The sequence below is a fragment of the Oreochromis niloticus genome, linkage group LG9, assembly GCF_001858045.2.
Source record: "Oreochromis niloticus isolate F11D_XX linkage group LG9, O_niloticus_UMD_NMBU, whole genome shotgun sequence".
In the NCBI taxonomy this organism is placed as follows: Eukaryota; Metazoa; Chordata; class Actinopteri; order Cichliformes; family Cichlidae; genus Oreochromis; species Oreochromis niloticus.
This window is the reverse complement of record NC_031974.2, coordinates 26,083,056-26,110,829: the sequence shown is the minus strand read 5'-3', so window position 1 is coordinate 26,110,829 and position 27,774 is coordinate 26,083,056. Positions and strand designations below refer to the sequence as shown.

The 27,774-nt window shown below is 39.6% G+C and overlaps 1 protein-coding gene across 8 annotated transcripts in view; it reads right to left on the bottom strand.

Moving 5' to 3' along the window:
* Positions 1–27,774, bottom strand: part of ntng1a (netrin g1a) — a 124,932-nt gene that overhangs the window by 68,914 nt on the left and 28,244 nt on the right. The gene's annotated exons all lie outside the window — the stretch shown is intronic.

Genomic DNA, 27,774 nt, shown 5'->3' with positions numbered 1-27,774 from the left:
TGGCCATTGTTCCCACGCAAATATTTAAACATTAAAAAAAACACATCTCAAAAACTATAGCAAGGATTCTAGACTATTTTCCTCAAATAAGGATTTAAGTTCCTGAAGCATGCTTATCAGGGGTTAAAGCAACCCAATATCATGCAAAGTGTATAATAGGCGCGCTGGTCCACTGTGTCCATCACGCTTTGCCTCTACAAAACGTGAAATCTCCCGCTTGCAGAAGTTGCAGTAAGGTGCAGTAACAGCAGAGGGAAATATTGTATTTCAAGCACACATGAAAATAATCACAGGAAAGCATTTAAACAGACATTACATGTATATACATATACCTAGCCTGCCTAGCTTAATAGTTTCCAGCAATTAAGGACCCTGCAATGTACTTCATACGTTTTCTGCTCTTCAACTTCTTGGCTTTAAATATATTATCTCCTTCTGCCGGTAATGCAACTTCTACATGGGTGTACATTTCAAATTTTGGACAGGCAAATGGACAAGTGAAATGAACACGGTGGACTGGCGTGTCTATACACATCTGTACACAGTATGTTGTGATACTGGGTTGGTTAATGTGGACCAGAATTATCCAGAACAGCACCTTTGATTAATTGGTAACAAAATTTCATTAAGCTAGCTAACTTAGCTTAATACATAATACTGTAAAGAGAGTTCATTTTTTGGGTGCAGCTGTCTGGCATTGTTTCCAGTTGGTGTCATGGAGATACTTGCATAGTACTAAGTATGACATCCCATGTTTTTTGGGTTTTTTTGTCACTGTGATTTCATGATTTCATGGTTTCATGTCAATAAAGTTGTACTTGTGGAACTTTGTCATTTAGCTGAGGGCTTTGGCTAACACTAGATCAGCAAGTATATCTGAGAAACATTTATATTGGCAGGTAACTATAAATTTTTCAAACAACTCAACAAATACTTCTAAACACAAAGTGTTTCTGTGCAGTCTGGACCACAGTGTGTCTGCAAACACTGTATTTCCCAGGGAGAAAACAAAACAATAATGTGTGATCAGTTTAGTCTAAGAGATGGAGAAAGACGTCAGCAAGAGAGGACAGGAGAGGAAGAAGAGATTATTTTCAAAGATAAAAACAGCACAGTGACATTTTAAGTCAGACAGCATCTATGATGTTTTGCAGAAGTTATATTTTTTCACATTCTGACAACTTAAACATCAACTTCAAAAATAAATTGAAGAACAATAATTTTGTATTACTCAAAGACTGCATCAAAATACAGGGTCCTTTAGTACTCCTTGATGGAGGCTAAATTAATTAGTTTGCAGTATTGTGTAAGGTTTACAATGCTGGGTTGGACTGGTGCAGAGCAGGCTGTGGTGTTCATGGTCAATGTTAGGTTATATTGAAAGCAGCAGACATTTAAGTTTAATCTGATTTGGCTGCTTATATATGTCAGTTAATTCAATTAAATCTACAAGAAGCAGGAGACTTTAGAGCAGCAGCATCCAAGGTCAGCTGATCACATCCTGTATGCAAAGAAAACAAATCTACTTGGAGTTCACTATGCAAATTTGGATTTTTTATTTTCTATGTGATTCTTTTCCCTGTGCTGCACCACCACATGGCTATAGCAGATCTTAGGATTCTCCTTGCCAAATCCCACTTTAACCCCTGCTTATATATGACAGCCATGCCTGGATAAGCTAATGATAAGCTGGGTCATGAAAAATGATTCTTCAGTTTGTAGTGATATGGGGGAAAATGATCTTTTTCTGTTTTTAACATATAAGAGTTTTTGTAAAGATAAGAAAGTTAAATGACAAAAGAAATATCTCCAAAAAAAGTGACTTTATTTTCAGTTTCTTTTGGCCTTCATATTTGTCTGACTTTATTCTTCATTTTCTTTAAAAGATTCATCAAAATCTTGTGGGCAGTTGAATCACTTTTATCAACTTCATTCAAAAAAAAATATCCACACATAACGTATAATTTTCACATCAGAAATTTCTCTTGAGGTTTCCAGAGTTTCTTCACATGCTTTAAATTCATCAAGCTCCTTGCTTGAAAGAGGTCTCTCCAAAAACATTTGTCCGATTTACCACAAATCATTACCAGGCAATGTTCTCTCTCCTTGCTCCCTGGGGGCTCGATCTAGCTGTCAGGGGGAGGAGGCACTCTTCCAAGAGGACCTTTCAAGTGCTACAAGCTCCAATTTATCAGGACAAGATAATCCACTACTTGATTAGGTGGGAGATGTCACCCTGTGTGTGTGAGTGCGTGTGGAAGTGAGTGTGGCGATGTGGTGAGGAAACAGGGACAGGAGCGGGTCTCTGATGTAAGACAGTCTAATGAAGCGGCGAGGCAGAGATCGAGTAAGTTAGAGTGAGAAACAGCTCTATTCACCTAATAAGCTTTGCAAGTTTTTCCTCGTCCTCCAAGGCAAGGTGACAATGAAACAGGGCTCTGTCAGGCCTTCTGACTTTTGGAGGGACCCATTAATATCCTGTCTGGGCTATCCCCTACAGGCTTCTCCCAGTACTGGACAGCGGTGGCTAGGAGGAGACAGTGACGGAGGAAGGCAGGCTGGCAGTGGAAAATTCCACTTGGGTTTTAGTATACCGTCTTATGGTGGAAGGTTAGGTGTGGCATTAACTGCAGCATCTGGTGCACCGTGCAGCCACAGACAGATGTGTAATAAGTCACATGTGACAGTTATGCATGATTAGGGGGTGAGGGAAGTCTCTAAAAACATACTTGGCATGCAGAATAGTTGTGTTTTTATGGCTTGTTGGGAATGTGTATTCATTGAGAGAGACCTAAACTGAGCTCATATAAGATTCAAGAAGGAAGAGAAGAAAATTTGGATTTATTGTTGTAGATTTTTCAATTTTTTTCTAACATAGCAACTAAACTATTTATGTTACTTCCTATTAAATTATGTTTTTAGTTATAATGAATGCTGCTGTTGACATCATACTATGTATTCTTACACTGAGTCATTATCTACTTGCCTTCCTGCAAAATTTAGTTTTGTAATTAGCTCATTGTAGTAAATAGACTCCATCAGACGTGAATGTCATTCTGAACCGAATTCAACACATTACTCAAGTAAAGACATATTATCAGCAGAATTTTGTACTGATTCCTAATCTCATCGACGCTACCTCACTTTTTAAACCTTTCACATTAACATTACCTTATAGCCAATCCTTTCTCCTTTTTTCTAAGTGCTCATATAAATAATAATGAATTGATTTGAATTGAATCTATGTAGATATGAGGGTGAACTGTTGAGCACGGAGGATCTCCAGACACTATGGGGGTCTGGACACTAGAAGAAACCTGAGCATAGACTTCTTGGATGGTCTGTTAGCAAAATTAACTATGAAGCAAGCCATCATGACTAATCAGCGACTAAGTCAGCTTAGATGAATCGCGTGGATCAAAGCGACCACCCAGTAACGATGGTTAACTCTGAGCTTTAGTGGAGATCAAACAGCTGTAGAGACCAAAAATGCTGGTTGGCTGTGAATTTGTTCATTTCTGGAATCAGCTCAGGAATGAACTCTAGCTTTGGCATTTTTTCATTGGAGTTTGAGGTTTTTTGGGGTGTTTTTTCAGCCCCAAAGCTGCCAGTTGATCTTCCCTAGTGTACCAAAATGGCTAGAGCAGGATTTGGCTTTAATACATCTGAAGAAGCAAATTTCTCATGAATGCCCATCAGCTTATAGTATACCATGCTGTACAAAGTTGAAATGCAGTTGTTTTGGGGTCACATCTGTGACCTACTTGCTTAGGCCAGTGGCTGAAGTAAATAGTCTTAGGATGTCTCTGTGGGAGCAACTGTATCATCTCTGAGGTCAACCTATTTATTCCTTTAAGTCTAAATAATGCTGATCCAATGATCAGCTATTACTGTAACACCCAAAGACACACACACACACACACACACACACACACACACACACACACACACACAGGCTACTCACACAAAGTGCTGGTACATCTCAGTAATCAGACAAAGATGTATCCCTATCGATCCCTGTGGCCGTGCAGCTGAAAATCTGCTGCATGTAGCACCTTGCAGCCCTGACCAGTGGTCCTGCGATCCCCTGAACACGCAGGTTAAAAACCTTTCATTACTGTCTCCTCCGCTTCTCGCCTAACGACAAAATACTGCCTTTATGAAGATCAATAACCGCACTGGTCTGCCGGAGAAGAGCAAGGAGATAAAATGCTGAGTATACGCCTTTATGAAGATCAATACTAGATTTCTCTGTTTTACTGTGGGGTAGTGCTAAGGCCTGTACTAGTGAATTAATGGTTTGGCACATGTTTAACCATCTGACAGGACCCGGCACGACAACAGCAGCATTTTTGTAATTACAAAAGATGTTTCTATTAATCCCAGTGTGATGATAAGTGGCCAAGATGGGGGGCAGCCAGCGCAGATTACAAAGCCAGCGCTGAGATAGCGAGAGCGGAAAGGTCATGCCAAATTGGCACTAATAGAGATGCAGTCAACCCACCCAAAACACACTGGATTATTAGCACTGTGATGCAGTGATATAGTGTGAGAGAGCAGTCGTGTGCATGTGTGTGTGTGTTTGTGTTTGCAGGTGGGCGTTCATATACCAGCAAGTATGTGGTTGTGGGTGGATAATATCAGGAAGCTGCTCTAAATTCCTTTGGTGTTGTCCCCATTATAGTCAAACTGTTCAGGCTAATTTAACCAACCGGCTAGAGGAATAAAAATCAGCAGTGCTGCAACACAGTGGGTAATGAATTAGACTCATCTCATTCAGCTGCACTCAACAGACCAGCATTATTTGTAGTGTTTAGGTCACAGGGAAGCGTTTGCCTATTTGTTTACAAAGGCTTTTAGATATGTTTAAGCAATTTGCCTGTTGTACTCACACAAGTAACACAAGACACCATTTTGGCTTCAAATTACTGATCCTGGATCTTTTATTGTGACTCTGTAACTGCTACGATTTAGTGAACAATCATCAGGAATTAAAGCAGCTGCAGTTAAAACGTCCTATTAAACTTAACAAAACCAATTATCCTAGAAAAAATAAATATATTCTTACTTTTATGCAAATTCTCCACGTGTATCTATGCTGTACTATAGTGGAAAAAATAGCATGCTGTTATGATCTCCTGTTAGCATTTTCTCATCACCTGTACAACAAAGGGTCGCATTAACCTTTATTTAAAAGGGATCTTTGACCCAAACAGTTGGATACGGAGGCTTCTGCGTGGATGCATGATGAGCAGACGGGCGAATTCATACACAAAAGAAGAGAAGAGCAGATAAGTTACTGAGGTTTAAAATAAGATATGACCATGCTGGCTGACAGCCTTGGCCTGGCCACACAGCAACCACTGATGGAGGATGGGACTTGAGGGAATATAAATTTACTAACTGCAGACAAGCCATCTTGATAGATGGGCTCACACCAATCAAACCAATCCGCTTGTGTGACAGATGTCTTGGACGTGGAACCCAGATAGCAAATTGAATTCACACTCCATCGATCGTCTTTCTAACTCGCCCCCTTTTTCTTTTGCTTCCTGTTCTTTGTTTCATGTTCGAAGAAATTTCATTTCAGAGCGAGATCAGTGTTTAAATATAAGAGAAATAAATCAATTTTAATATGTGGTCTGATCTTTTTTTTCTTACTCTTTTAAGAGGAACTTACCAGAGCAGGACCTGTACTACTTCATAAGAAGTAGTACAAAAAAATAAAGCATGTTAAATCGATGGTGGGACTTTTCATCAGGTGACCACTGCATATCAGTGTTATTAATCAGTGAATATCTTACAGTTTAGGCGGTACACCTCCAGTGACCTTGCTGATGAAATCACTCCACTCTGAAACCATGCTCTGGTGTGGATACTGTGTCACAGACTTCACGCATCATATCAGGGTAATATCCATGTGTAATTTAATGTTATAGATGGTGGCAGATATGGCAGACATCTATCTAACCAGAGCAATCCTTCCTTACAGGTTCTTGTAACAAACAGGAGAGACAAAGACAGATGATGAGTGGCTGCAGTTTATCACTAAGCACACATCAATACCACATCTCCAGAACGCCTGTTTATTTCACTGACCTGCCCTCCAGCCTCTGCAGATTTGATCAAAGAAACCAAAAATGATTAAAAACATTTCTGGACATTCACCATCCATCTGTGGTTTGTATTAAAAAACAGGATATTATATAGCAATGGGATAGTCAAAAACAGTACTGGTTTGCTTATACTGCCATTTTTCAAGGAATCTAAACATTGTTCTACTGCATATTCTGCAAAAGATCATGTGGAAATGGACAAGATGCACCATCATTCTGTATGTGGCAATAAATCTACAATAAAACAAGTAGAGTGGGGCATCAGTTTTGCATAAATCAAGAAGCTCCTGTGATTTCTGTGTTAAATGTCTGTAATAACTTTGTACCGTTTGTGGAAATCTTTTTTTTTTTTGCCTACAGTGTAGAATTCCTCCCACTGCAGAAATCCATAATCCCTTCCTTATATATATATATATATAAATCTATTTCTCTTCCATGTTTGTACCTCTCTCTCCTCAGCCAGGTGTGTGTATAAGTGCATGTGTGTAGGATGTGGGGGTTGGGGGTTAAAGCTATCCCTGCTGCATTAATGAGACCTTGTGTTCCACAATAGATTTCTTCACCCCAACCCAGTGGCTTGATTGAAGCATTGCTCTCTCAATTTCAGTCTCTCTCGCTCTCTCTCTCTCTCTCGCTCTCTCTAGTCATGCCAACACCTTCAGTGGATCCCTCCTCTCCCTCTCCCTGTCTCCCATGGTGATGGGTGGTGCAGACAGAAAGAGGAGCTTAACCTGGACGTGGAATGAATATTGGATGCCAGTGTGACAGATTACAGTGGTAATAGACACCCTGGTCAAATCCTCACAAGGATTACAATCATATTTTCAAATGGCTCAGGGTCGGCCGGAGGTCGTCCAGCCTGGACTGTGGTCAACAACCCAGAGGGAGCCCTAAAATCCCACATTTACACATGCTGAGACAGGTTACTCTGCCAATTGTGTGTGTAAAGCACGGTTTTGCATATAATGTTAGCTCTGATTTTAATATAAACACTTTTACAAAACCAGTGCAGCTACTGGTCATTAATCATGCAAAACAAGGAAGATGCAGGCCTTAAACTCTGGAACAATTAAGGAAAATATAATAATACATCATCAAGTTTTAGAATAATATATCAAAGCAATAATAGTCAATACACTTCTTGCTTATTTGCTCTTTTTGCTGAGACACTTTTTGGAGTTGGAGCTAGCCGCCGGTTAGCTAAGTAAGAGTGTCAAAATGTGTCTATATGAACCTCTAACCTGTATGTGACTATCATATACAACCATCATATACCAGCATACTGAGCTTAGACTCAGCATGACATGTGCTGAAACCCTACACAGGCACTGACTGAAGACCACCAGCTCAAAGGGTCCGATAGATGAAATGTGCTGTTTTGTAGCACCACTGGGGGAAATCCAATAGTGATCCAAAAGGCAGTGAGCTGCACCATTCAGCCACCTTAAGCACCACAGCATGGGCCGTCCAGTCGACTGTGGAGGGGTTATGAGGTGAGACGATGTGTAAATGTTCTCCTGTTTCATTCATCGTGATCACTGGCAGCGATTTAGAAGATTCATGAGCCTTAAAACAATAGCGGGGAAAGCCTTCAGCATGCGGCCTCTGCACATTCAGAGGATATAAAAACAATTTTATATTCCATTATCTTTTATATGGCAATGCGGGCCCTACAGGGTGCCACTGCGATATGGTTTGGAGGACAGGACAACACCTCCTGCTTAAAAGATGTTATATTTGTGAGAGCGAGGTAAGTACACCCATTGAGAGCAAGAGCCAAGGGGTGTTTGATGGCTGTAGGTGTACCTTTAACAGAGACAGGTTAATGGCCCGCTACAGTATATTGGCATTGTATTCTGGCACATTTAATACCAAATTAAGAAAATTTATTCATGCAGCACAGGAATGTATAGTTCACTACTTCCTTCCTGTACAGTGAACATGCATTTGAGGAAATTAAGGAGTTGTGCAACATGCAAAGGCCAGTTTGCATGTTGCAAAAACAGTTTGTCTCCAGTGCACATGAGGTTACCCCAGGAGTAGCCAACAGTTGTTCCAGCAGGAAACCACATATGTAGAAGACATATTACATATCTGTGAGGTCTTTTCAAAGAGGACCCAGTGGTAACGGCTGTGTGCTGAAATGTAAAAAGAAAAAAAGTATGCATCATTTCAAAGCCTAAGCCTTTTTTCCCAAGTCTATAAAAGTGTAATGGAGCATTAATAATGCACAAGTAACTTAACCAAAAACAAGTTTCAAACTTTTTCTGTTTAACTTCTGTCTGGAGCTGGTTAGATTTTATAGATTACATATTATTCCTGGCATATCAAACTGTGGCTCATGGAGGGAAAACTCTATATAGTGCTGTAGATTTGGTTCTTTTGTAGTAAAAAACTACTAAAAAAATGTTTTGGATGACTGCATTGCTGCCTGCACCAAATCGCAAATGGAGGAAGGTTATTTTTCACTGTCATTCTCGTCTCTTCTTTCATTAAGATGACATTTCTGCAGTGAACTAATACACGAGGGTATAATCGATCCGCTGGCTGCTGCAGTGCTACATCTCTCAATCAAACTGTCTTGTCAGATAAAACGAAGACTTTGGAATTTTTCACGACACATTAGGACCAGAAACCTGTAGACATGATCACCCCTTATCTTCTAGCCGTGAAATCCCTCACGGGTTGACAACACGAAGCTGAGGCTACATCAAAAGCTGTCTACCCTACTCCATCGCCTGTCGCCATTCTTTCTCTCTTGCCATCTCTCAATCTACTGGTATTTTTAGTGTTATAATAGTGCTACATATCCTACATAGAGGCCCTCCAGAGAGACATGGATCACTGTCACCTTGACCAAGCTAAGAGTCTAAAGCCCAGCACAGGGAGCTGCCCCGGCTTCCTCCCCGTGGACACGAACCCTGCTTGGCTGCAACAATAAGCCTACCTTACAAATTAATTCCAGATAATTTGCCAAAGGCGAATGAGTGGAAAACACAAAGGAATATTTGAGCTATATAGAAGGCCACTGACGTCAGTTACTGTTGGTATGGCAAAGGAAAGCATGGGAATCTAGTTTTTGCATCAGCGAATTGTATCACACTGTGTGGCAAGAGCAGTCACTGATTACACACCGCTGCACTGTATGCTTTAAGTGCATTATTTTAAAGTACACAGCGCTTTTACAGCCATGGAGAAAGTTTAGTAGGATGTGTTACGACGTGATAAGATGAAGTAATTCTTTCATCTTAACGATAAACTGTAGCAGAATTTAGACAACAAACAGAGCACATTTAGGCAAAATCCACTCAGAACCAGGAGGTTAAAGAGACGTAGATCCTCACATTAGGGCCTCGTGTGCACAGTGCGGCCAATTCAATTAACTGACGCGCCGCGACAGGAAATAAAAACCTCACGCAAGCTCTGATCTTCCTCCACCACTGCTGCTGTGGCGTTCCTGCTCAGTCCCCGGTCGAGGTGTGTTGCGTGGGTTGCAGCTTAATGCTGTTGCTTTGTTTGCTCATCCAGATTGCAGACTTTTAAATACATTTCAGACCAATGCTCTCCGCCTGCTCCCCTGCTGCTCTGTTAATATGCCCTCAGAGGAAGCTTAAAGGTACAGAAGCTGGTGGGTGACATTGCTGTTTGAAGCAAGTTTCCTGCTGGAGATAATCACTGTGTAATTTCGGAACAGTCCCTGCCAAGCCACTGATTGTGTGAGTGTTTCGGGCTCTCAAGGTACCCTCTTTACGAGAGTTGACTTAATATTTTTAGAAAAAAATGTGACAACCGTAGCCGGTCCTTTTATGGAAGAGATTTCCTTTGCTGCTTTGTTAGCCTGTCATTCAGTTATTGCTGCTTTTCTCTCAGTTTTACTGTGCTGCATACTGTTTTTGTCGCTACTCCCACTTTACTCTTTGGCACTAAATTGCTCCTGTAATTCTTAATTACAGCGTAATTACTAACCTGGAGGTACTATTTGCACAATATCATTGTAATTCTTGTAGTTCTTGTTTTCTGTTCACTTTCAGTACAATTCTCTATGCCTTTCATTCATATATTTTACTTCTGTCCTTTAAGTTTTTTTCATGTAGATAATTTATGGTTTCATTTCCCTTTTTTAACATCAAATTAAGTGAAGCGTTACGCTTGTTTGGCTTCTCTTGCCTGTGTTGGGGGAACGCTCCTGTTTGGTGGCTGCATCTAATAAGTGTGTTTTTGTGTGGTTGCTTGGTTGATTGTATGACCTGCAAAATGACCTGGTCAAGCCCTTTTTGCAGCAAGGTTGCACAATTATTAGCAATAAAATGGAGCAGAAAAAAGGTTACCAGAGCGATACGATCACAGTTGTGGTCAGAAGTTTCCATACACTCATCATGGAGATGAATGTCACCATAATTTTGGGCTTTTAATTAATTCTTTTTTCTTTTGTAAGGTGGGATGATTGCACAGGATACATCTTTAACAGCTACTTCACAAGTTAATCTTTTCATAAGTAGAGCTGAAGGTTCTATAATGTGTTTTAAAGTGATAAGATTCAACTTGTGAACTTCTCAGTCATGATCATGATCAACTACAACTGGTTGTTTCTCTTTGCTGGCACATATAGGATTTGTTTGATAGGACTCATTGGATTGATCAATACTTAAAAAAATGGAAAAGTGTAAGATTGCTTCTGGAATGACCTTCCTGACGTCAACCCTGTTGAGAACTTGGGGACTATGTTTAAAAGGGTGGATTGTGATAAGATACCAAGGAATTTAAATAAAAAGTGGCCACCCAGAATTATACTAGAAGCATATTGATGGCTATGAAAATGTGTGGTCAAGGTGCAATCTGCTAAAAGACATTTAAGAAAACATTAGTGGGGTTTATATATACATATTCGAGCCATTAGAGAAAATTAAAAATAAATTCAGACTTGTGCACCTTATTCCTGTTTGTAAAGCCATTAAAGATGTTTGCTGTACAATCATTCTTTGACGTAAATTCAAAGAAATGATTAAAAGCCCAAAATCACGCTGATAACAAGGTATGAAAACTTCTGACCACAACATGTGTGTGCTTTTTTTCTCCCATTGAGTATAACTATTTTACTATTTTATCATGTGATTAAAAATGCCCAGGCTATTGTGTTTACATCGCTATATTTATTTTACCTTTATAGTTCATTCATGCTATCGCTGATTTCCACCACTTTAGTCCAGCATAAAATATTTCCACAACTCCTAAATGAAAGGCCACGACACTGTAGACAGTTGTGACCTTCATATGATGATGGATGCCTAATGGCTATAGGCCGATCTCTGACTTTTGCATCCAGCATCACTATTTATTTTCTTTCACTTATCCAGTAAAAATATGTCCACATCGACAGACCACTACAAACATACATTTATGGTTACTAGATTATGAATTTGGAGCAGCCCATGTTTTCCTCTGGTGACATTTGAGTCAATGACCTTTGGAAAATTTTGTACAGACACAGATGTGTATGTTAGGATAACCTTTTTGATCTCTGTTTTGAAAATGTGTGTTTACTGTTTCACCGTATTTGTGCAAGGAAATATTTAAGCATAACATATACATACCATAACATAGTGGTATATATTTATATACTAATTTATTAAAGAGTTACTGAGAATAAGTCAGTTGACTTGAAGACAATGTTGGATAATACCTCCCACCCACTCCATGACATGCTGGTCAGTCACAGGAGCACGCTCAGTGAGAGACTGAGAGCACCAAAAGCACCAATGAACGACACAGGAAGTCATTCCTGCCTGTGGCCATCTCCCTCTACAACTCATCCACTTAACACACTGTTTACTGCAATAGCTACACCCTTTTTGCACATGCTCTTCTTCTTATTCACCTATTTATCAATAAGTGACTTATATGTATATAAGCCATGTATATATTGTATATATTGTGTCTATTTCTTACTTAGTGTATTGTCTGTCTTTGTTAATGTTTATACTGGAGCACTGTAACCAAAATAATTTCCCCTATAGGGATCAATAAAGTATTCTGATTCTGATAGTTGTAACGAGCTGCTCCTTGCCTGTACCTACTAATTTATGAGGCTTTAACAAGGTTTTTGTCAGTATTTCTAACACAACTCTTGATTCATGGCTGACAGATCATGATTGTTTACACAAAAGCTACCAACATATTTTAGTAAATCACTGGGCAGTTCATAATAATCTCTAATGGAATTAATAGAACACTGTTTCATGAATTTAATGAGTGCTGATTAACTCTGATCCAAACACTGAGTGACAGAAATCAATAACTACTAATCAATTACTGATTACTTACCCTGTAGTTGCTTTCCTTTTAACTTTAGGATTACATCATCATTAGCTACTGCTTCTATGTCCAATCAAGTAAAGTAAACCATCAAAATTGGTATTTGCTCAGTAGCTCCTTTTACCTTAATTGACACTTTGCTGTTGCCTACTGTTAATAATGTCCTGGATGAGTAATTATTAGTTTCTGAGAAATGACTCATTAACTGTTCGGCTGCTTCTGATTTATTTTACATTAAGGACTAAGCAAGTCCCTGTGTCTCTAATTGTAAGGTATTGTAAAGTCAAGCTGGTTATGGATAGAAATAAGTTATGAGAATGTAATAGATATGAGTTATTAACATGTTAGCATTATTTTTAGTCTATTAAGAGGTTTGGAGTATTAAGTGGCATACAGAGGTTTTGCACTGACACACCTCGTGACGTTGGGTTAAGAGACTGTAAGAAAATCAGGGTTTGGAGTGTTTTCATTTAATTGATATTTGATTCCCCTGAAAATGGCTGCTCTGACCCTCAGACCAAAAACGAAATATTGGCTTTTGGATACATGCCAGAGTTTTTTCCCCCCCGGTTCTGTTTTGGAAGTGTTGAAAAAAAAAAGATTTTCTCCTTATAAAGCTCAAAAACACGAGCAGTGATGAAAACAAAAGCTGTCAGGAGAAATAGCTTTGCGTCTGGCTTGCTGCCATTGAAGAATAAGCAGAGCGGCGTATTGTCCGTCACATGATTTTTGCTCTGAAAGCTCTTACAGTCTTATAAGTGCCATCACATTTCACTTCTAGTGGAGGCTTTTCAATCAAGCTTCACCCCTCATTAGTGGCTCTACAGACTGCCACGAGAACGTCAAGAATCTATTCCCGTTAATGAGCACTTCTGTGACTCGGTCAGCAGCGGCCAGAGCAGGAGGTAAATTTAGATCCTTATAATTATCGCAAAAGTGGTCTGAGAATGTTCGAGATGTCAAAAATATTTCAATCAGTCATCATCTTACGGATTCACAAGATCTCTTTTTCATTTCTTTCTTTTTTTGCTCAGGCCTTTAGGGTCTCCTATTTTATTTATTTCTTAAAAGTCTGAGCTTTTAAAAGGATGATTAAAATCAATAGCGTGGTAAAGCTCAGCATTCCCAGCGCGGATATTTAACTGTGCAGAGCAGAGCGTAGTTGGGATGCAGCTCCAGGCCTGTGTGTCAGATCACTGAAGGTCTATTTAGTCATTCTACGGGGATACTTTCTTCTTTTCCTTTTTCCCCTTTATTCTCCTTTCTCAGTCTCTTACCCTTCCCGCCATTTTTTTCTTACCGCAGAATCTCAGAAAATGATTGGCAGATGACTCTTGGGAAAAAGAACTTGGGCCTTTTCCTCTCTCACGGCTCACAGGATCACGACACTCAAACGCACTGACAGGCAAAGTGCGTACACACACACACGCACACACACACACACACACGCGCTCTTTTTGAAGGCAAGTCACAGAGAACATTGCAGAAAAAAGTAGTGACACACATAAGCACACAGTGGAATTGACTTGGCACTATTCCTATGATCTTTGACAGCTTAGGATATTTACAAAAATGAAAGAAAGTCTTACACTTGACTAAGAATTAATATTTCTGGACAAATCATTTTCATCCTTAATCACGAATTAGTGTGAGCAGTTGTAACCACTGAAAATGTCCGTGCCCCTTTGTAGTCAGCACTTTCAACTTTTGCCATGGGGCTGTTTTTGTAGATGTGGTCTCAGTAGTATCCTATCATGACAAATTCCTCTTTCAGCGCTATAGAAAACAGCTGTGAACTGTCAACAATAAAAAAGGCAGCCATCAGAAATCCCATAAATAACAAATCAAACACTAAAACATGTAGTTGTCCATCATCATACATCATTAAAACAAAATTAAAAGAACTCGTCAGTACTACAAGCAGCGAAGCACCCATGCAAAAGGAGCAAGTCTCTAAAAAACTTGCCATACTTTTCTCCCTCATCACCTGTCATGCTGATAAAAGGCAGCAGTCCATAAAATAAATAAATATAAAAAAATGAAGGAGAAATGTGACGGCGCGCAGCCAGCAACAATGAAACACGAGTGTATCCACTTAATTCCACGACCTAAACTTCAAGCACCCACCGCCATTGTAATCACAACTATCAAAAAGGAGTCAAGGGTGCTCTGCCAGCTGATTGTCTCTGAGCTCCTGATGAGCTGCCATTATAAAAGATGAGAGAGACGCTGCAGTGGGTGGAGGGTAGCAGGGTAAGAAAAAAAAATCAGAAAAGGAAATCAAAAACTTAACAGGGCCAGAGGGAAATACTACACTAATCAACTCCACTCTGCTGAAATTATAGATGAATTAAGCTCTCTACTAGTGATTAATTAAACCAAGAGATTCAAACTAATGAGACCATACAGAGATATGGGTGCGCTGCATGCGTGCTTGTGTGTCTGTAACTGGTGGTATGGCTGGGTGGTGGGGTGGGTGGGGGGTGGCCTGTTAAATTTTTTTGTGTACATTTCTGGTACCAAACACTGCAGAAGCACACAGGTTTCAGGCTGCAACCCACTTTGAAGAGGGATTAGCTGCAGTGGCTGATCTTGTGATCGCTGCACACAGGGTGTGCTCATTAAGTAGCCAAAAAACAGGCTTAGAAATATTTGAGAGAAAGGGATATCTGCAAGTAGTGTTTGGGCTTCAGGGAGGAGAAACTCTTTGTTTACACTCAGAGGACATTAAAATGTAAATCTGCTGTATTTTAACAAAAGATTCCTCATAAACGCACATATTTACTGTTCATGTTGTCCCTAAAAAAGGAAGTAGATTCGATTGAAGAGTAAGTCATGTGGTTAGCAGAAGGGGCAGATTTTTTTAAATTTTTTTATGTGACTTGATGCTTTTATATTCAAGGCATTTCCTGCATTTCATTCTAAAAATGTTAAATACATAAACACACATCTGGGGTGTAACGCAATGTTTCTAGTGGTTAAATAAATTTAGCAATTATGCATAAACTTATGTGACAGTTTCTAACTTCAGCTCATTAGTTTCTCATTTGCTGTCAAGTCCTAGATTAAGGAAGGATAAGTAAAAGAAAAAAAACACCTTTGCAAAACAGCTCAGGCTTAAACCCCCGCTGCCCATCAAATCAATGATCCAGAATGACCTCCATAAAAGTCTGAGTGTTAAATTTAATGGGTTTTTTTCTAATCTCTCGCCTAAAAAAATGTAAAAATCTGAAAAAAACTTTACCATCTGTAGGTGTTGATGTCCAAATAACATATTCGTATTCATTTAAATATCAAAAAGTTAAAACTGAACATTGACGGGCGTTTTGCTTCTGCTTCTTCTGAGGTGCTTTTTTAAACTTAGCACAAGTGGAGTATAAGCAGCTTCTCCGCTAATGAGCTGCTTCTCTGATTGGCAGCCCTACAGGGGAAGAGTCACACTAAGTTAGAGCTGATTGGTAGACTTCAGACAAGTCTACTGTCTGACAGATGCTAGAACAAAGTCAAAGTATGTGTATTTATTTAGTACGTGTGTGTGTCTGTGTGCATGTGTTTTAATATAATCCCTAACTCTGGGGGAATTGTGTAACAAACACCATTCAGATTTTCACTAACTGTCCTGGGAATCTGTCACCATCAGCTTTTAGTCCGTTTCTTTAGCTCTTAATAAATACAATAACTGCTAAATTCTTACAGTGTACAATCTGATCTGGGACATAGAATAACGTAATCTCCCCTAGCTCTACCGTTCCTTGTTTGTAAAGGTGTTAGAAGCAGGTTTTTGTAGACTGGGGTTGTAATATGAAAGAACAGTGCTGACTGCAGGCTCCCATGCCCTATTTTGGTGCTTGACTATTTATGAAATTCTACAGCGATGTATGCAATCAAAACTGCATTTGTGCAACCACAGACAGATTTCAACGTATATTTTTAAATTCTGAGGATGCCCATTAAAGAAGATGCTGAGGAAATATTTGTGCCAGAGGAATATTTCTTTACTTGGGTTAGAAACACATACGCTGATCTTAAGAAGTTGGATTCCTACATGCACAATATGGCATTTTACCCAAAGCACCACACGTGTGCATTTGGAAGTGACTCATAAATTACCAGGTACAGCCACAGAGAGGGTCATTAATGAATGAAATCAAACGTATTTGAATGACAGCCTCGAACCTCACATATAATTCATGTGCGCAATTACTTCTAGCATGGGCTTTGATTTATACATTTCTCCTGTGCGTCACAGTGTGTGTACACCAACAAACCCTGGTGGTGCACAGGTGTAATCACAGGTAGCACAGAATGCCCCAAATCCTTTCCCTCCAAACAAAATAAGCCCTCGATTAACTGCATAACTGAACACCTGTAGCTACAAGTAAAAGATCAAGAGGATCTTTAAATGACTTTCACATTCTAATAAAGGTTCATTGTATTGTTCTATCGAGTTAAGTCACACATGAATATTTTGCTATGCTTATTTGCGGCAATTAAAAAACTCATTTGTATTTTATGGACTACACTTGAGAGATTGTGTGCCCGGGATCTATGACTTGACTGTCACTAGAATGAAATCCCAATACAGTGGTGATCTTCAGGTCTCAGCTACTGACCATATATTACCATCTGTGGTGTTCTATGTGTAAATGAGGCTGTCTGTGTAGAATAAGACGGATGGTGAGATGAACAGGTGAGATTTATTTTGATAAATACTACAAAATTATTAAATATAGGCATGCTTCAATGCTGAAATCCTCTTGCTCATCATGGGGACACGTAGATTTACAGAATCAATGTTCTACTTCAGACCACAGACTCTATACTTCCTTATTTTTCTTTGGCCAGTCTCCAAAGAAGCCAGGATGAAGACAAATTTCTGTGGTCTTTGTGGGAACAGACTGCAAGGCATTCTAGTTGGGGGCTTTTTCTCCTTTTGAGCAATATGGGCTAACAAAGTCCTTTTCCTCTGTTTTCGCTGGTTACCTGTTTCAAAAACAACTGTGCATTTCCAGCACACGGACAGCAAACTTTTGTAACACACCTCAGCGGTCTGCTATTTTCATTCAGGACAGTATCTATAAACACCGTGGTTGTTTAATTCCCAGGCACTTAACGCACAACCACTGTTTCACTTGGCAGTGTGCTTTTCCTGTTTATTCTCACCCTTGGATTCCTGTTCAGGTATTCTGCACTTCCCTCCACGTCCACACACACACAGGGCACAAGTAAGATTTTTTTATTTATTTTTTTTGCTTGTGACTGACAACAATAATAATACATAGTGAAACTGGGGTGCAGTGTTTTCATCGCCAGCATCTCCTCGCTAAGCAGAAAAATATCTTGCTCCAGCTCCTCTATGTGCCTCCTCCCTTTCCCTCCTCCACCACCTCTTCTTTTACCTCTCTCCTCTCTGAAAGTTGATTTCATCTGACGTGACAGAGTTGTGGAAGCCATGGGCGGAGGTGTTACAAATGCTCTGTCACAACGCTAAACATGGCAGGAAGCGAACGCCTCGACAGCTTTCGGATGCAACTTGGGAAACAAGCGACGATGCTCTGCCTTGCCACCGCCTGTTTGACTTCAGCCTTTATCTCTCATTTCAACTACACCGGCAAACTGCTCTGTGCCTACTCTCTTCGGCTGGCCTAGTTTTGTTACTGGCGAGGGAGAACATGCTGGCAGGGAAGAGGTGGCAATGAAAAAGGCAATGGATGCCGAAGGGAAAAATTCCTAGTTCAAATGATGCATACAAGAAGTAAACATAGTTTACTATTAGGCTGAACAGACTATTTGCATGTTTGAAACAATGTTTGTACTAAAACACCATCGACAAATAAGACACATTATCAGACGCAGTGTGCAGAGCAAAGCAAATAACAGCAGATTTTTTATGAGAGAGCGGGGATTGACAATGTCAACACCACTCAACCTGGCATTTCTTTCAACATAAACAAGGTGTCAGTGGAGCAGTGCTAACAAAACAGAAGATAATGTATATCACGAAGGAAGATCAAACTTCAAGCTTTCCTCTGACTCAACAGTATTGATGGGAATGAGCGCTGGCTGTAATTCAGCCTTCCCTATGGATTTAATCTCTCGGGCACTGTCATCCCACTGCCTGGATGTGTGGGTTTGTAGATTTGGTGTACTGTGTGTACTCACATCAATAATGAGTCAGATTTGGTGATACTGATGATGATATGTAAGCTCCTATTATATCACATTATCATGCACTGGGGCCGGTGTAAAACTTTTACACACATTTGTATAGACGTCATACACGATGTTAATGTTCATATGGTCATATATATATGGAGAAATCTTTTGGCTGGATTTACTAAACAGGGCAAATTAGCATGTGGGTACAATCATGCTGATGGATGGGTGTGGTTAGTTTTACAGGTGATTTACAAATGTTGTGCTGTTTTTTAAACACAGGTGCAGTCAGTTCATTTCAATATGACATGTCCAACCTGCCAACAGCTATGCAATTTTGCGCAAGGTCACAGAGTAAACAGTGGCGCCTCCAGAATTTTTTCATATGGGTGGCCATATGGGGACTACTAAAAATATTGGAGTGGCACAGCAACAGAACCAAAACAGAATTTCTTGTTTTATTATGCTGTTGTCAAATATGTTACTTGAAAAATATGTCAAAAAAGAAAGAGAGAAAAGAATTATGTCTAAATAATTCCCTGCTAGTTGATATCACTGAAAATAGGTAGATGTGAGAACCAAATAAAATTTGAAATCCATAATAATCTGTTTTAAGCAGGAATAAATATCAAGTTCGAACTCGGTGCCTTCCACACTCTTGTGCTCACATTTATTTGAATTATTTCCAACATAGGACAGTCTTGTCGGTGGGGAGGCACTGAGGGGGGGGTGGCCAGTGCCCCCTCTGGCCCTCTTGGTGGCACCCCTGAGACTAAGACATGATATTCAGCTGTTTTTTTGATGCACTAACAGGATAGGCGCAGTTTGTGAATTATAATTAGAAAAGCATAAAAATGTAGGCCATAGGTGTATAGGTTAAATATTTTCCTGTGGTGGCGACAGACAGGCAGAGTACTTATAATGAAAACAGGCTTCAGTAATTAACAGCCTCCGATCTACGTCTCACTGTAAACCATGTACAGTCTGTGGCAGTCTTGTATTAAGACAACTAAAATCCCTTTAAGGGGAAAAAACAGAAAGAAAATGTACATGCCTGATTGACAAAAGTTTATTTCTACACTCTGCGACTGGTGGTGTTAACAGTGTGTGTGTGTGTGTGTGATCTAACATACTGCATGCAGCTGAATATGTGTAGGTCCACCAGTAGAAACCTGTTATGTGCTACAGCACAACTCATGGCATCACAATGAAACCCACATGCTCTGTCCATGGTCCTGAAACTATAACAGTCTAATTAGTTCAATATTTCACAGTTAATTTGAGTGTAATAAAAGGTTATGAAGGAAAAATGTGCACTCAACTCTAAGAAAGACTTTTTTTCTTCTTTCGACCAGACAGTGACACTCTGCTCAAAGTAAGGGCCACAACGGCATTTCTCTCCAGTGTAGAATCATCTGGCAGAGTTAGGCCTGAAGGTCTGATCACATATCAGACCTTTAGGCCTATCACATGTGATGCTCTGTTCTGATCCGCACAACCCTGCATGCAAGCTGACAGGTTGCAGCTTTGCAGTAGGACAATGTGACATATTTTTGAACAGTGTGTTTCAGTGTTCCTACAGGCACACTAATAAAATCTCTTCAGTCAAACTTGAACAAAGGCAACCTGTGGCCTTCAAACCTACAGGGACCAACTGAACACTCAGTGAAATAATAATAATAGTAATAAAAATAAAAAATGTTTCATTTCAATTTTCTTAGGGAAGTTCACACACATCAAAATACTTTAAGCATTTGGTGTAGATTGACATTTACATAGAAGCTTCCAAAGACAACACCCAGACCTTCTCATTTTAGGCATCATTGCCAACAGGTTTTCAGTATTATGTAAACTCAGTGACTGTGCAGCACAAAATCAAATTTCTCTTGTAGCGTTTAGATGAAGATACAAAATAACTAAAAACAAATCACTGACAGCTAGCAGAAATCTTGGTGTTTTCATATATTACTTAATCCACAAAAAGAAGCCACAGCACACGAGGCTACTTGCACTGACACGCACACTGAAAGCTGTTTCGTTTCACTGGCTCTGCACTGTGTTTCAGTGTGTGTGTCTGCCTGCAGTTCCAGACTGAAACCCTTGGAGAGAGTCTGTTGGCAGCCAGAATGAACGGCCAAGCCAAACCTCCTCCCAAATTTAACTTCTTAATAGGAACGTGGCAGCCAATCTATGTGAATTAATAAATCTCCCAAATATCAAGAAAGTCTCAAAAATTAGCCGTGGCACGTGTAAAGAAATGAACATATCTGTAAACTGAACTGTTCATGTTCTGGCAGGAGAGTTCAACACATACTGTAGGATCTCCAAGTGGGCAACACAGTTTTCCATAGATCCAACTTTCTCCCAACAATGAAACCCTTTATTTACACGCAATGAACAAAGAATTATCAAATAAAAACATACAGATGCCAAGCCTGACATTTTTAGATTGTAAACTTTCAAAGACTCAAACAGTTGGTGACGCTTTTACACTTTACAGGTTTACGAATTGGATGTTTTAAGTGTAAGAGTTTATTCTGATGCTTAACAGACTAGAAGATGGAAAACTCTATGCTGAGCTGTGCAAAAGCATAGAAAGCAGTCATGCAAAGGCTGCTCTGTAGAAGTGGTGTGCAGTCCATATATAATGCACAGTCAGTGCCATTTACAAAAAGCTTAATGTGCAGTCTCAACTCCACACAGATCTATATGTATGCTAAGTGCTGACTTTTTTGGTGGATTTTTATATTTTCAGATTAGAAACATGCTTTTTTAATTAAACAAAATCAAAGACAATGGGAGACACATTGTCTAAAATAAATCTAAAATCTAATCCTAAAATATGATCAGCTTAATGATGTTTAAAGACATACAGTTCACATAGCAATGCAGACAATGCATATGACAATACAAAATGTTGATGATTTTGTTCTTTTGTTTTGTTTTCCTCAGTTTGGTTTGTGATGCTGAAACAGGCTGGAGAGACCAGATAGATGACCTGATTCTTAACCCTCGCTCTCCTGCTGGGTTATTCATCCAGATATTCAGATGTGGAGTAAAAAAGAAAGACTTCTGTGCTTTATTTTGTGAATTCTGTTACTAAAGGTTTGCAGTTTGTCACGGTGTGTACATCATAGCCTTGATTCAGACACATGCAAGGCTGCATTAAATGAGCTGGAAGCACAGACTCCACTGTCTCCAATCAGGTAAGAAAGAGAAAAACATGTTTTATAAAGCAGATGTTTGCAAAAAAAAAAAAAAAAAGATTAAAATTGTATATAAAATCAAAAGAGTCTAACAGCTTTATTAAGGAAAGACGAACCAGAGAACAAAAACGACACAGTGAAAGAGAGCGATGAAGAGGAGCGCTACAGAGAAATCCTGGTGTTTTTACCCAAACCTGTAGCTCCTCACAGCAGGATCTCTCTACCAGGGGAGTAGGAAGGGTGTGATCAGCAGCCAGGCTGGCTGTCAATAATTCAGGGTAGTCTGCTCCTCACCTCAGCGTGCTTCACATGAGCCAACTCACATCCAAATCTCAGCTTTAGATCTCTACCTTCAAGAGACTCTGTGAAATTGAGTGCATCTACTTAGCCTCCAGTACAGGACCTCTGCACACATCCAAAACACAAGGCACAGGTCACGAACACTGCTTCATCTCCTGCAGGTATGGTCTATGGCTAATGGGAGAGTCCAGTGTTTACAGGTTGGTCTGCCTCAGCCCTCCACATCTGTCAGCAGATTAAAATATTACTGTTTGTCTGTTTCAGAACATTAGCTGATTACTCCACAGGCTCCACTTACGCTGCGTTTTATGGCCAACAATGAGCCTAAATCACTGCCGTAATGCTGGTGTGATTTAACATAATGATTCTTTTGCTATTTCGCATGCAGCTAAGGTCTACAAGCGTTTTGATGCTTAACAGAAATTGATATGACACCCAGCAGCTATGCTGACAGCTCAACTAAGTCCAAATTACTGCATAGTTGTCTTTGCCTCTTTTTAAACTCTGAATGCAAAACCACACCTGTTAGTCATTTAAATGACTGCAAAGCTACAAATCAAACTTTCCTTTGTTAGATATTTCACTGAGCTGTCAAGGAGTTCAAAAATATAACTTTATCTGGAGTGTTTTTTAAAAGTTTTTGTCCCCTGTACTCAAGGCTTCATCATCTCTATAATGAAGAAGATTAAAGCACATATGGTAGAAGACAGTTTGCACCATATACAGTACAAAAGAAAGAGATTAAGCACTGTTCATACGCGCCAAATCCAAACCGAAACACTCAGAACTTCGTTAATGGTGGCAGTAAACTGCTGCAAATGTCAAATCAAACTGCCTGTCAATTTTCAGCAACGCGAACACAACTCGCGCCATGCCTGGCTGCATTCCCTCAGGGTGTACTTTTTTTCTTTTTCAGCAGAGGAAAAACAAAGACCATTGTGAGAATATCCACTCGCTAATTTAAAAAGCGAACTAAACAGTGAACATGGCTGACTTGATGACAGCTGTCAGGATGAAAAGAGGTATTATCAGGTGGGATTTAAATTGTTATGCTGGAGGCAGCCAGGCGGTGTCCAGAAGGGATTTGTTTGGGGTGTTTAGTGGCTGTCACTCAAACCTATATCATACTTCTACTAGCCCTTCAAGTAAAAGTTTCTCTTTTGAATATTCATAAAAAATTTTTTATCATCCATCAAAACTACAAAAGAAAACACAAAAACCGTGCTACAACAAAGTCAACACTGAATTGGTGAAAACTAGCCAAAAATAGAGTAAAGTTTAGTTTTCATGTGTACTGTAATTCTTTCAGGGAGCATTTATGGTGGTCACAGAGGGATAACTGGATTTGTTATGTTAGTTTAACATGTTAAAGTATAAAGGCGACAACTGGGATCCCCTACCTGTAGCACCAAAATTTGTTGTTTTTAAGTGGAACTAGCAGTTAGAAAGGTGTGCTGTGGCAACGTTTGGACAAAATGATGAAAAATAAAAACCACTAAGGAGTATCTGAGTAGCTGTGGGGCTGCTGCACACTGCCGGAGTAGCTTCAGTGTGCTGGCAGTGAGTCTAAGGCTCTCCTGGTTGAGACATCATGGCGCCAAAACAACATTCCCTTATTTGGTGTTTTGATGATGGTTGTGAAGAGCTCTGGAAACCCGGTTACATCACTTTCACACTTCATAATTCAGTGACTCCTCAAGTCTTAAATATACAACATAAGACAGTCCCATTGTAGGGGTCAAGGGCTCAGATTTTTCCTTTAATAGAAAAAAATAAAAACATTTATTAATTTTGTCCTTTACTTTGTCACTGTTCCATTTTTAACCAGCATTTTCTGTGCTGGCTTTCTTCACAAAGTTGCAGTAGTACACTCTCAATCATTGGCTGCTGCAAATATAAAAGACACATATGTTTCAAAGTGAAACTGTAGCAGCGTATGTGCTGAGCCATAATGTACTTCTTCATCCGCACATGCTGGCCCACAGAGGACAGACAACGTTTCTGAGAAAAACATTTCCTTAAAAGTTAGCAACTCGGATGCAAGTATGGAACAAAACAATTTTTTCTGGAATCTTTCATATCATATTTACAACAAAGCACTCTGTGTTTAAATGTGTTTTTAATGTTTTCTCTTTACCCTCTTTCACCCTGAGTAGTGTCTGCAGGTCTTATCAGCAAATTACAGCTCATTCACACTACAGTAAGAAAACAAGAGCATCCTGAATGTGCCTGGGTTGCCTGGTGATTGCAGGGATTTTTCTTTTTTGCATTTAGGAAAGGATCGCAGCGTTGCAGTGACCACTTTGACTGCAAGGTGATTGCACAGTTCACCTGGTGGCAGGCAACCTGTCTGCAAACAATTGCAGCTGGACTCAGAGTGACTGCAATCACTCTCAAACAGATGGGTGAAGTTTGTAAATAACTCCTGTCTAATTTATAAATGCAGACAGACTGCCAACATATTGATGGAGTCAGATGGAGTTGGTCTGTGCAGAAGAGCGAAATTCATTTACGATACGCTTCTTTGTAACAGGAGACTTGACTCAAATGGTTTTCAATTGATTATATCCTTCCTATATTCCCACATAAAGGCAAGGTCATTTTGCACTTCAATCGCCGTCCTGTAGCAACACACTTCAAAGCATGTCAAAATGAAGATAGCAGCTGATTGCGGGTGGTCACAGCTCAGGTCCCCTTCTTCTATAAAAGTGAAGACAACAAAATAATGATTTTGAAAGCTAAGGCAGACACAACTTCCCTCTCCATTCCAAGTGAAATTTACACCTTTGAATGCACAAATGAAGAGTAAATAAGGTCCACAAAAAGGTCAAGATTTAGCCTTTATTAACAGTCTGATCTTGTAGCAGTGCAAAGGCCAAGACACCAAAACTCAGACAAGGCGGCACTAAATCACATAAAGGCAACATTTCCTGTTAACCAATCACCCTCTTTCTTCAATTAGACAGCTCCTCCTTTTCTCCAGCTATATCCAGATACACCCATTAATCCAGCTGGTAACCCTTAATATAGAAGTAGTCTATATTTAGCAAATGAAAGATTAGTCTAAAAATATTGGAATTAATTGCTGGATAATTTGGTAAATGACTGGCATGACACTGCGTGTTCACTGACCCTGCTGCCTAACAATATAAGAACCTGAAATATCACTATGGGATTAAATTATCTCAGTTCTGCACACACGAAACAAGCTAAAAAGGCGGCCTAACAAGGGTAAGCACTGGTGAGCATCATCAACCATATGCCAGCTTCCACCTCCACTTCCCAGCAGGCACTCCCCTCTTGTTGCCGACCCGTTTGCTGACTGCTGCCAACATTTCACTGGCAGAAATCTTCTGCAAGGCATGCATCCAGTCAGCACAACAGTCTAACACCTTTACTTCAGGAGCCAGTCTCCCCCTTTTTTTCCCTCTCTGCACTGATCTAAAATAACAGATTAAACAGTATCTATCACACGGCCGAGCTGGAATGAAATATAGTGCTTAGGTTTAAAGTACTTTCATAATTAAAACAATTAGACCTACCTATTACACGCTAATATCCCTAACCGCCACGTGAAACTGTCCTCGATGCACAATGATTTAACAACCCTACCATTTCTTGCCCTTGCAGGATTAAACTGCTTTTTTAACTGCTCTCAAGTGCTTTGTCATTGATAATGTATTTCAAATAGCTTCTCGCACTGAACATATACAGTACATAAAGTCAATATGGCAGTCTGCAAGAACTGTCACATTAGAAATAGAGCAGCCCTACAACTTCCAACAAAGAAGATTCAGAGGTGAAATCCAGTAGGCTGGCGCAGCGAGCGGCTTACCCTGTGTTCTTATCTCTTGGCAGAGCAAAGCCGAGTCGCTCAGTGCCACATGGCACCCGGATACACAGTGAGACGCAGCCACACACAGCAACAAACACACAAACACACGTTGGCTTTTATGATCTATTCCCCCAAAGCACTTCCGCAGGTTCAAAAGCATCGCTAGCAATAAATCAGGAGCTTGAGCCAGGTTTTGCTTAGTTATATCATTAACATGAGGAGAAAAGCTGTAAATATGGATGTCTTGGCTTTTTGTTTCACCATCAGTTGTGCTTCTTCTTTGTCAGGATCATTTTAGTACACAATGATTATTCCTGAACTTAATCATTATTTTATTTCTAGCTCAGACTTAAGACAATGAAGTACTATGATGGATTTAATTTCTCATGACAGCTGCTAAAATTTGGCAACAATAATGTTGCAGAAGAATTCTTGGGCAAAGCTCATTACACAGGAACCCATACTCACAGCCAGTCTTCCATACACTGCCTGATACCAGTCCTGATTATAAAAAATGTTTGCTGTTTAGGAAGTTTGGCATCTGATATCTAAAATGTAAGGAATATTCTCCTAAGGGTTAACGGCTATTGATACCTTGTCCCCAATAATCAAGCAAAAACTGCTTGGTCTTAAACTGAGTTGGGTTAGACTACTTAAGGATGATAAATTACCAACAACAGAATATAAAATCCTGTATGTTTATCATGTAATATTTGCTAGCTATTGCTAAGTACAGCTGGGTCTGGTGGAATTACATGTATTTGCATGTATTTTTCCAGAAACCAAAAATACTCGGCCAACTCATGTGTTAACCTGATAATGTTTTTTTAAAACTAAAAGATCAATACAGTCATTCAGTTTTTCATTATGGACCTGAATAGACGCACCACATTATCCACAAATTAATATAGTAGTTGTTAAGAGAATTAAGTCAAAACCACAAAGCTCCAAATCGCCTGGTGGCACCAGATCACAGGTACGGCCTGCAGAACATGCCTGCCAGAGGGGCGAGTTAGGCTGCCCACCGAGTTAGGCTGCCCACCGTGTGGCAGTGCAAAATGTGGAAAAGTAATTATTATTACTAAATATAAAATATCTGGATACATTTTTATAATCATAAAATGTAAGTTGTTTTCTTATAAAAATGTTACATTTGCTGTTTGTCGAAATTGCAAGATATCTCATGTTGTTCATCATCTGGTTTGTAAACAGGTTAAATTAAATGCTACTTTTCACACAGTTTTTTACACCATACATTTACTGAGATCAATTTGAGCTGTACGTCTCCCATGAGCTATGAGTTTCACAACTCTGCACAACACAAGAAGTCAAAGGTTCACCAATATCACTTTCATCTGCTGTAAACTATTGTGGTGCAGCTCTAACTCAAGGCAATCCATCAAGGCAAACTAAAGTCACACAACATTTCTGCAAGTGCAAATTTACTGTTCACAAACATAATATAATAATAAATGGTAAAAGTATATCTCATTTTGTGAGGTAAAATAAGGTTATAAAGTTCTTACTGTGCTAAATACGAGTTTCAACAGCAACTTTTACCTCTTGTAGTGGCTAAAACTCTTCATCAGGCAGACAGATTAGAGGTAGTGGCTGAATAGGTTCCAACCTCAATTGCACACCAGAGGGAGTATTTAGAGGAGTGTGGGGGGCGGGCGGGGGTACATTAGGGGAGCTAATTAGGATTATTAGCACGGACGTATTTTATTCAGCTGGGACTAAAACAAATTGCTCAGTCGTTGCAGAGCAAAATTGAAAATGACTTCAGAATTACTGACAACCAAAGTGCACACTCAATTTTTAGAAAAAGAGGGGAAAAAGCCACAGTGTG